We start from the raw sequence: 10774 nt of genomic DNA on the forward strand, positions 1-10774 counted from the left end.
AACCTCACAGGTGAAACCAACAAGCTTCAATTAAGGTTATGACTTAACTGAATGTGCAAGGTATATTTTCAAAAAGGTGGGAAGCAGTTTTTACAAAATCTAGAACCTCTAAAGGTAACTCAGAGAATGGAAGCTAGAAGTTGTTCATGGGCGGGAAGAGAATCAGCAAATGGTAGAAGTCACACAGCTGTTTACTTGAAAGTGCTCATTCCCCAAGCCAGGATTGAACCCAGGCCACCATTGTAAAATGTCAGAGACTAAAATTAAGTACTGCCACGTAGTTACATTTCAAGCTCCCAAAGACATAAAACAATATGGTGGCCTGCAGTAAAGTTTGTTACTGACCAGTTTGTTGGGCTAACTTGAACAGTGGGCTTATGGGGTCCTAGGCCAACTTTCTATCCTAAGGCACCCCTCTTTCTGACAGAACTGTACAGAAAAACACACAAAGTACACCAGATTGACTATAGCTTAAGGCAAACTTCATGAATCATTTTTAATCAATCAAAACTTTACAGAGAATATAAGCAGTAATCCTTACCATTTTTTTTTTTTTTTTTTTTTTTTTATCAGTTTACACAGGGAGAGAGGCCAAAAGACTTGGCCTAACATGGCCAAAAGTCTGACCGTTTAAAAAAAACTTTTACCCTTTTGCTGGCAGGTCAGACTTCTGGGTTCCCTTCCCCTGAGCTCAATTCTAAGCCAAGCAGTTTAAGGTTTGGTAAATTAGCTTTTCCTAGTTTAGAGGATGCATCTGAGAGGAGTGTCCTATAGTATGGGAATGCAATTACCCATCCACAAAAAGAGGACAGAGGAGGAAAAAGGAAAAAGAAGGCTTTTTTTTCCAAGGTGCCCCCCAGGACTCAGGATGCATTCAAGGGAGGTACGAACTAAAGATGAATGGTTCCCCATTCATGAATGGTTCTTTAGACAAAAGAATTGCCTCAGCAAGTGCATGGACTAAAACAGAGAGAGTGCCACTGACCCCATTTTGGGAAGATGAATGGTTACCCAACTGGGAAGAGGGGATAAGCCATCCCCAATTCCTTTTACTTCCCGGTGAATACCCAGGGTACATGAGGGAGAGAAAGAGTAGGCATCCCTTTTCTTACTTATGTCCTTATGTCCCTGAGTCCCAGCAACCTTGACAGGGTGCCACCCATGAGTGCCAATGTGGCTTTCATTCATACTAACAGACCGGCCAAGGGGGTAGGAATATTTGCACTCACTCACCGATGCCCTGTCCCTGCTTGTTGTCATAACCTTTGCATTCCCTAGACCTCATTTATGCCATGGATACAGACATGACCTCTATCCATGAAACAGGAGGCTTGGTTTAATTGGCAAGAATTAGCCATGGTCACCAATGCTGTGCATTTTAACTCCCATTGTTGTCTGCCTCTGGATCCCTCATATTCAATTTTCTATCCTAAGTCTTCAACCTTAAGCTTGGAATTGAGTTTGAGACAAAAGAACTGCCTCAGCGGGTACATGGAATCCTCAAGTCCCAGGTGTCCCTCGCCAGACTGCAGCCAGCAGCCAGGGGCACTGCTCCTGTACGGCCTCCTTTCCATAAGCCAAATGCTAAGGTACAGCTGAGGAGCTGAGTCCTCCTCAAACAAGGGTGCAAAAAAGGGTGTCCTCAAACAAGGGTGCAAAAAAAGATGCCTTCCAAAAGGAGAAAAAAATTATTGCATAGAAAAGCTCCCTATATCGGCCAGGCACAGTGGCTCATGCCTGTAATCCCAGCACTTTGGGAGGCCAAGGCAGGTGGATCATGAGGTCAGGAGATCGAGACCATCCTGGCTAATACGGTGAAACCCTGTCTCTACTAAAAATACAAAAAAATAAAAAAAATTAACTGGGCGTGGTGACAGGCACCTGTAGTCCCAGCCACTCGGGAGGCTGAGGCAGGAGAATGGTGTGAACTCGGGAGGCGGAGCTTTCAGTGAGCCGAGATCATGCCACTGCACTCCAGCCTGGGCAACAGAGCGAGACTCCGTCTCAAAAAAAAAAAAAGAAAAGAAAAGCTCCCTATATCTACAGGGCTGTGCTAACTGTTGACAGGGTGGAGAAAAGGAAGAAAAAAAAGCTTAAGTTCAGGGCTGGGAAGATGCCAGGGGTAGAAACCTCTTATTTATTCTTATGTAAGTGGGTTTCTTCAACAGGGAAAGAAACTTTTAATTGCTATCTCCTCCTTCTTGGCTCAGCAAGGGGAGGAAAGACTCCTTGGGCACCTAGCAGAAGGGGAGGGCAAGTGAGAAACGCTGGTCAGCAGGCCATGTGGGACCCTTGTGCCATGTGCCCCAGCCAGGAGGGGAGCAGGACAGGGAGCTTGCCCATCTGTATGCCTGTGGCCATTGGGGTAGAGGTGGAACACCCCCACTGTTGTAAAAGAAAAGATAGATGCCATTACAGTCCTGAAAAAAGAAGGAAAATGTCATAGAAAAGACTGGGTTGGACCAAGTCCAACATTCCTGACCCCTGAGAGCAACGCGGGGGCGAGGGGTGGGGGTTGCAGTATCCCCTGCCGTCAGAAAAAGTCTGAGGATGAGAAAGCTCAGAAACAAAAGTGAAAGAGATTGTTGGGTCCACATTTTACTCAACCTTCTGACAAATGCCAGACAAGCCTCCAAAATGATGCAGAATTTTTTGCTCCTTAGTTCAGCTTGGTCTGGGTTCTTGTCTCACAACCAGGAAGAAGTAGATACGTGGACACTGGAAGAGTGAGCAAGGCAGGAAGTTTTATTGAGTGATGAAACAGCTTTTAGTGAGGAGGTTACACGGGGTGGTTGCCCTGCTGAAGGTAGGAGAGTTTCCAATATGGCTGAGCCTAGGGCTTTTTATGGACTCAGAATAGGAAGTGCATGCTGATTGGCTTGTGAGTATGCAAAAAAGGTTAAAGCAAAGAGGCCACTTAAAAATGGACATGATAGTGTAGGAAACCAATTAGGAAAGGGTAGGTGTATGTAAAATAGGTGAAGGCTGAGACTCAGTCAGAGGAAAGCACACCAAAGGGGAGGGCGGGTTCTCAATCCAGTTCAAGATTTACTTGAGACTATTTCTGGCTAGAAGGTTGAATTTAACCAGGGACCTGGCTGTATCTGCCTAGGTATTTATCAACAAGGCTGCAATCAAGTTGTCAGTCATGTGAAGCTCAATTAAAGAAGGATCCATTTCCAAGTTCACATAGCTGTTAGCAGGATTCAGTTCTTTGCAGGTTTTTGGAATGAGGGCCTCATTTCCTTGACAACTACTGGCAAGAGGTCACCCTCAATTCCTTCCCCATGGGCCTCTTCATATGGCAGCTTAAACCCCCTTATACATACATAGTTTGCAAATATTTCTTCCCAATCTGTAGGCTGCCATTTCTTTGCTATGCAGAAGCTTTTTAGTTTGATATAGTCCCATCTATTTATTTTTGCTTTTATAGCCTGAGCTTTTGGTATGATATCCAAAAAATTATTGCCACTGCCAGTGTTGAGAAACTTTTTCCCTTTGTTCTCTTTTAGGGAATTTATAGTTTCAGGTTTACATTTAGGTCTTTTATCCATTTTGCAAAACTCCTAGTTTTGGTACAAAGCATCTATTACACTCGGTCCTTTGTATCTGTGGGTTCCACATCCATGGATTCAACCAACCATGAAAAAAATATTTGAAAAAAGATAAATGGTTATGTCTGTCCTGAACATTCACAGACTTTTTTTCCTTTTTATTTTCTCCTAAATGATACAGTATAACAACTAGTTATATAGTATTCACATTGTATAAGGTATTATAAGCAACCTAGAAATGATTAAAAGTACAGTTATTTCTTGTTATATGTGAGGGATGTGTTCCAGGACCCCAAGTACACCAAACGCCATGCATACTCCGGGTCCTGAAGTCAGCCCTTTGGAACCCACATATAAGAAGAATTGGTGCTTCATATACACTGGTTTGACATTCCTCAATAATGCCTTTTCCATCTGTGTTTGGTTGAAAAAAATCTGCTTATAAGTGGACCTGCACAGTTCAAGCCCACATTGTTGAAAAGTCAACTGTATACAGAAGGATATGCATAGGTTATGTGTCAATGCTGCACCATTTTATATAAGAAACTTGATCATCCACAGATTTTGGTATCCACAGGGGGTCCTGGAATCAATCCCCTGTGGATATTGAAGGACAGCTATGTATCTTGATGCCTCAGTCAAAATCTCAATATAAGAATTCTGTTTTGTATACATGTCTATTTTTCCAACTAAAATTGAAGTTCCTTGAAGGTAAGGACTGTGCCTTACTCACCTTGGTGTGCCCCACATATTACCCTGCAGTAAATATCCATGAATTAGCAAAGCAGAGAGGAAACTGTTTCAAGATGTTTATAATACTTAAGAAATGGCTTTGCTGGCTGGGCACAGCGGCTCATACCTATAATCCCAGCATTTTGGGAGGACAAGGTGGGCTGGTCACTTGAGGCCAGGAGTTCAAGACCAGCCTGGCCAACATGGCAGAACTCCATCTCTACCAAAAATAGAAAAATTAGCCAGGTATGGTGGGGCATGCCTGTAATCCCAGCTACTAGGGTGGCTGAGGCAGGAGAATCACTTGAACCCGGGAAGCAGAAGTTGCAGAGAGGAGTTCACAACACTGCACTTCAGCCTACATGACAGAGTAAGACTGTCTCAAAAAAAAAAAAAAAAAAAAAAATGCCTTCACTTGTTGTTTCATTCATTATTTCTTTCACTCATTCAACAAACCTATTCATGCACCATGCTGTTTGCCAAGAGGATGTTCTCAACTTAGAAGGATTCTGAGTACCATAATTTTTTCCCACTTCAAGAAACTCTTCCTTGTCTTCTAGCCACAGAGCTAATAATGACTAACGATGGACCTTTGGGAAAGCAGCATGGTAATATATCTGAAGTGGCATAGCAATGTTGCCTCTGAGATGTATCCCTCCATGAAATTGTCACACCATGTGATTCACTCAAAACCTTCCAGTAGCTTCCCACGACATTTAGAATAACAACCAGTTAGGTAACAGATTATCCACCCTTTGCATTTTCCAGCTTCGTTTTCCATTATGCACCTGTCATGCACTCCTTTCCAGGAATATCTTGCTGTTTTTAAAAAAAGCCAAGCAAGCTCTTACCTTAGTGCCTTTACACTGATGTACTGCTGTCTGAGACCCTTTTCCCTCATTTCATTCACACTTGAGCTCAAATACCACTTCATCACACAATCACACAGGCTTTTTTGGAAACACACTTAAAAAGCATTTCCATTGTCTCTATTTCCTAACTGTTTTTTTTTTTTTTTTTTTTTTTGAGACAGTCTCGCTCTGTGGCCCAGGCTGGAGTGCAGTGGCGGGATCTCAGCTCACTGCAAGCTCCGCCTCCCGGGTTTACGCCATTCTCCTGCCTCAGCCTCCTGAGTAGCTGGGACTACAGGCGCCCGCCACTTCACCCGGCTAGTTTTTTGTATTTTTTAGTAGAGACGGGGTTTCACCATGTTAGCCAGGATGGTCTCGATCTCCTGACCTCGTGATTCGCCCGTCTCGGCCTCCCAAAGTGCTGGGATTACAGGCTTGAGCCACCGCGCCCGGCCTTTCCTAACTGTTTTTGATTCTTCATGACATGATGCTATATTTTTCTTTGATTTTTGTTTACCATCTGACATGGTTTGGCTCTGAATCCCCACTCAAATCTCATCTCAAATCGTGATCCCCACGTGTTGAGGGAGGGAACTGGTGGGAGGTGATTCGATCGTGGGGGCAGTTTCCCCCATGTTTTCTTGTGATAGTGAAGAAGTTCTCAAGAGATTTGATGCTTACACCCGTAATCCCAGCCCCTCAGGAGGCTGAATGGGAGGATCCTTTGAGCCCAGGAGCTTGAGGCTGCAGTGAGCTATGATCACACCACTGACTGTACTCCAGGCTGGGTGACAGAATCTAAAAAAAAAAAAAAAAAAGTAACGATAGTGATTTTGTCATTGGCCAAACACTGAGGCTTGGGTCCAGCACTACCTGTCCAAATGCTGGTTCAAGTCTGCCCCCTAGAGTAGAGTAACCAGAATGTCTTGACAGTAATAATGAGCTGTGTTAAGGTCGTAATGACACTTGGCTTTTCCGGGAGGCTGTCATATTGTTTTTTGCGTTATTTGAAAATGTGTCAGCTATTACTTTTATAAGCAAAAAAAAAGTTTCCATTTTAGGAGGGAAAATATTAACTACAAATACAATTTTTCATTGTGAGAGAGTAATCTATGACAGTGTTTTGCCTACAATAGGCAGAATTAATTCAAGTTTTAGGGTTCTGCTTGTTTAGAGTCACACCCTCAAACCGCATATGGTTGTCCCTCAGGATACACAGGAGGTTGGTCCCAGGATCCTCACAGATACCAAAATCCGATGATGCTCAGGTATCTTATATAAAATGACATAGTATTTGCATATAACCTATTCACATCCTCCTACATACTTTAAATCATCTCTAGATTACTTATAATACCTAACACAATATAAATGCTATGCAAAAAGTTGCTATACTGTATTGTTTTTATTTGGATAGTTTTTTATTGTATTATTATTATTATTGGTTTTATTTTTGAATATTTTTGATCTGTGACTGGTCGAATCTGTTGATGTAGAACCTGTGCATATGGAAGGGCAGCTATATATTGAGATGCTACTATGTGATAGGTGCCTACTGAGTTTTGGGAATGGAAAGATGATTAAGATATGGTTTCTCTCACTAAGAGTTCACAGGCTAGAGAGGAAGACAGACATGTAAGGAAATCATTCCATTACATAGTGAAACCTACATGAGGTATACTATAGCACAAGAAAGAATATGTATAGACAGGCACTTTTATTTGGAGAGGAAAAATGGAAAGAAGGAAGAATGGAAGAAAGACAGTTTAGATATAACGAAATTTATTTAAACTGGTGTAACTAATATTAGGCCAATTAACCCAAAATAGCACCTTGGATTAATTAAATTTCAATATGTTTTAAGCTCAGTTAAAATTAAAAATTAAAATTTTAGTAATATAAAAAGAGACTTGAAAGTTAGCCAAGGTATAGATCAGTGCTATCTAATAGAAGTATAATATGAGACATATACGTAATTTTTAATTTTCTAGTAACCACTTTTATATAAGGGAAAAAAGATAAAAAATTAATATTAGCAATATATCTGATTTAACCAAATATATCTAAAATATTATTATTTCTATTGTAAGAAACAAAGCAAGATATAAAGGGCCTGAAATCAGGTAGTAGCAATGGGAATGGAGGGAATTGGGTAGATCCAAGTGATATTCAGAGGCAAAATAGGCACAAGTTGATGATTAATTAGATGGAGAATGGGAGAAGTGGAGGAGTACAAGTGGCTTCAAACCCAGGCAAGTTCTTCTACAAGCAACTGTTAAATGATGCTACCAGTCACTGAGATAGGGAACACAGAAAGAGAGGCAGGAGAGCACACAGGGCAAGAAAGAACAGTTTACTTTCAAAAGATGAGTTTGAGATGTCTGTGAAACCTGTAACTAGTATGTCCAAGGGATGCTTTTACGTATAAGTGTGCGGCTCAGGAGAGAGTCTGCACCACAGGGACAGATTTGGGAGCCATCAGCACATAGGTGGCAGATACCCTGGACATGTTTGAGATTGCCCAGGGAGGATAAGGTGACTGAGACAAGTGCTTAGGCAGAGCTCTGAAGAAAATCCGTATTTAAGGTGTATAGATCTCTCACCAAAGCACCAAAGACAACCAAGAGTGATTGGAGAGGTACAAGGAAAACCACAAGAATATGTCTCAACAGCCAGCCAGAGAGGGGGGCTTCAAGAGGGAGGGAGTAATCAGCAATGTCTGATGCTGCTAGAAAGTCAAGCAAAGCCGAGAGACGTTTTCACGGAATTTGACAGTAAAGAGCTCAAGGGTGACTTTGAAGAGAACGGTTTCCATAAAGGGTATGGATAGAAGTCACATTGCAGCAGACTGAAAAATGAGGGGAAATGTAGATAACTCTTCAAGAAGTTTTCTGTGAAAAGGAAGATAGCTAAGTTGGTTACTATTGGCTATCAAGAATGGTATCTCTTGGTATGTTATGAGGGAAAGTTTTTATGATAGACGTGACAGCTGGGCGCGGTGGCTCACGCCTGTAATCCCAGCACTTAGGGAGGCTGAGGTGGGCGGATGACGAGGTCAGGAGATCGAGACCATCCTGGCTAACACGGTGAAACCCCGTCTCTACTAAAAAAACATAAAGAAATTAGCCAGGCGTGGTGGCGGGCGCCTATAGTCCCAGCTACTCCAGTGGCTGAGGCAGGCGAATGGCATGAACCCAGGAGGCGGAGCTTGCAGTGAGCTGAGATCCGGCCACTGCACTCCAGCCTGGGTGACAGAATGAAACTGTCTTAAAAAAAAAAAAAAGATTAACTTGACTCCACTTAAAGACCATTTAAAATTATGTAATAAAGAATTTTATTGATTAAAGAGATGTTAATGATATATTCTTAACTGAAGATTATGACTGAAAAAGTGTTTAATGTGTACTTATGTTCATGTACACATGCACAAGTAAATAGCATTCTGGAAGTACATACACCAAGATATTAACCATATTTATCTCCAAGAAGGTAAACAAACATGTTTAAAATTTTTATTCTGTCAGGCATGGGGGCTCACACCTGTAATCCCAGCACTTTGGAGAGGCCAAAGCAGGAAGATCTCTTGAGCCCAGGAGTTTCAGAACAGCCTGGGCAACATAGGGAAACCTCCCCGCAATCCTTACAAGTAATTTTTTTAAATTAGCTGGCTGTGGCAGTGTATGCCTGTGGTCCTAGCTACTGGGGCAGCTAGGGTGGGAGGATCACTTGAGCCTGGGAGGTTGAGGCTGCAGTGAGCAGTGTTTGCACGTGGAAGCTGATTGGATCATGAGGGAAGTTTTCCCCAGTGCTGTTCTCATGATAATGAATGAATTCTCACAAGATCTAATGGTTTTATAGAGCAATTTTCCCTGCTCTTGCAAGCACTCTCTTTCCTGCTGCCATGTGAAGAAGGTCCTTGCTTCCCCTTCAGCTTCTGCCATGATTGTAAATTTCTTGAACCCTCCCCAGCCATGTGGAACTGTGAGTGGATAAAACCTCTTTTCTATGTAAATTACCCAGTCTTGGGCAGTTCTTTTTTTTTTTCTTCTTTTTTCGAGTGGAATCTTTCTCTGACGCCCAGGCTGGAGTACAGTGGTGCAATCTCAGTCCACTGCAACCTCCACCTCCCAGGTTCAAGCAATTATCCTGACTCAGCCTCTTGAGTAGCTGGGACTACAGGCACCCACCACCATGCCTGGCTAATTTTTTGTATTTTTATTAGAGATGGAGTTTCACCTTGTTGGCCAGGCTGGTCTCAAACTCCTGACCTCAGGTGATCCACCTGCCTTGGCCTCCCAAAGTGCTGGGATTACAGGCATGAGCCACTGCATCTGGCCTCAGGCAGCTCTTTATAGCAGTGTGAGAATGAATGAATACAGGAAACTGGTACTGCAGAGATTGGGGTACTGCGATACAGGTACCAGAAAATGTGGAAGTGACTTTGAAACTGGGTAACTGGCAGAGGTTGGAACAATTTGGAGGGCTCAGAAGAAGACAGGAAAATGTGGGAAAGTTTGGAACTTAATAGAAACTTGTCAGATGGTTTTGACCAAAATGCTGTTAGTAATGTGGACAATGAAGTCCAGGCTAAGATGGTCTCAGATGGAGATGCAGAACTTCTTGGAAATTGGAGCAAAGGTCACTTTTGCTATGCTTTAGCAGAGCAACTGTTGGCATTTTGCCCCTGCCCTAGAGATCTGTGGAACTTTGAACTTGAGAGAGAGTATCTGAAATTGGAACTTATGTTTAAAAAGGAAGTAGAGCACAAAAGTTTGGAAAATATGTAGCCTGATGATATCATAAAAAAGAAAAATCCATTTCCTGGGGAGAAATTCAAGTTGGCTAGAGAAATTTGCAAAAGTAACAAGGAACAGAATGTTAATTACCAAGACAATGGGGAAAACGTCTCCAGGGCATGTCAGAGACATTCACAGCAGACCCTCCCATCCCAGACCCAGAGGCCTAGGAGGGAAAAATGGTTTCCTGGGCCAGGTCCAGGGCTCCCCTGATGTGTGCAGCCTTGGATTTGGTGCCCTGTGTCCCAGCTGCTCCAGCCGTGGCTAAAAGGGACCAAGGTACAGCTCAGGCTGTTGCTTCAGAAGGTGCAAGCCCCAACTCTTGGCAGCTTCCATGTGGGATTGGTACTGCGGGTGCACAGAAGACAAGAATTGAGGTTTGGGAACATCTGCCTAGATTTCAGAAGATGTATGGAAACACCTGGATGTGTAGGCAGAGGTGTGCTGTAGGGGTGGAGCCCTCACGGAGAACCTCAGCTAGGGCAGTGCAGAAGGGAAATGTGGGGTTGGAGCTGTTATGCCCAGACCGTTTGTTCCCCAACAAAGACCACCAGAGTCCAGAGTCAAAGCCAAGCGGCAAGGATCTTTATTGCACGTTCGAACTTGGTCCCTCCGTTCCATAACATACAAGAGGGCCTCGAACAATGCGTGCGCTCGCTTTTTACAGCCGGATGAAAACAGGATATGTAAGGTTACAGAGAAACAGGGGAATTCTTTAGGTTACAGCATTACAATTGGTTAACATATTAAGTTATACATTTAGCAGTTATCTATTGGTTCCCGTGCTTTCAGTGCAAACGGTACTCTCCAGGTGGTGTTTGTACTGGGCCCTGGAAGTTTG

The sequence above is a fragment of the Piliocolobus tephrosceles genome, chromosome 2 (assembly GCF_002776525.5).
Source record: "Piliocolobus tephrosceles isolate RC106 chromosome 2, ASM277652v3, whole genome shotgun sequence".
In the NCBI taxonomy this organism is placed as follows: domain Eukaryota; kingdom Metazoa; phylum Chordata; class Mammalia; order Primates; family Cercopithecidae; genus Piliocolobus; species Piliocolobus tephrosceles.